Below are 1,049 nucleotides of genomic sequence, written 5' to 3' on the forward strand. Positions count from 1 at the left end.
AATTTATTTTGATGCAAAAGTTATAGAAGATTCAACAAAACTGCTCAACACTCTACAAGAGTAATAAATCATACTTAGGTAAGTTTCAGCAGATTGATCATATACTATTTAAATAAATTTTTAACAAAATTATGGCAACGCTTATATTTTTTTTCCTTTTTATATATATTTTCAGAATGTTTTTGGATCTTGAATAAAAAGTTAGTATTTAATCAACTTTTTACTAAGCTGCCACGAAGCGTGGCGCGGGTCCTATATTATATATAATATAGATATATGAATGTATAACTCTCATATCTTTTGCCATTTCTTTTTTCTATGCCTCTCTTTGTTTCTTTCTTCATTTCCTCACTGTATTTTTTTTTGTATATGTATAATTTCAGACTATTATCAATAATCAATAATAATAAAAAAATTATTTCGATAATATCTATCCGCTGCATTACGCGGGTAACTACACTAATATGCATTATTTGATAAAACTATGTGTCTATTAACTAAGCTAAAACATACGATTATACTAAAACATACGCCCGCCATGTAATTTTCGGCAACTTGCATTTGACCGCAGAGATGGTTTCATCTATTAATATCGACGTCAGCTCTCATCAGTTGCTACGCAATATCTACGTGCGAGTTTTCTTACCTCTCTCGAGATATAGAATGGCGTAAATGCTGATGGTCGGTTCTGTTCTGATATTGATGTGAAAATTTTCTCATCCTATTGTCTAAATAACGCGCTATTGCTTCCTATAACTCACCTTATGTATTTGTTTAAAAAATTCGTAAAACTATAACTTATTAATATTTTTTTATTATCGACGTGCCGTATCTCATGCTTCACTATACTAGTTACCATATATTATTATTATTATTTTTATTTTTGTATTAATTGTCCAACGCGAGATCGCCACCGCCCAATGGCGACCCTAAGGACGTCAGCGGCCACGATGACGCATCAGCCCCAGAAAGCCAAATGAGGCAGCGCCGCACCCGTTCGTAACCGAACTCAGGACTCGTATTAGAGTGTGTCCGTAGGGGGGGCAGAG

The sequence above is a fragment of the Ananas comosus genome, linkage group 18, assembly GCF_001540865.1.
Source record: "Ananas comosus cultivar F153 linkage group 18, ASM154086v1, whole genome shotgun sequence".
Taxonomy (NCBI): domain Eukaryota; kingdom Viridiplantae; phylum Streptophyta; class Magnoliopsida; order Poales; family Bromeliaceae; genus Ananas; species Ananas comosus.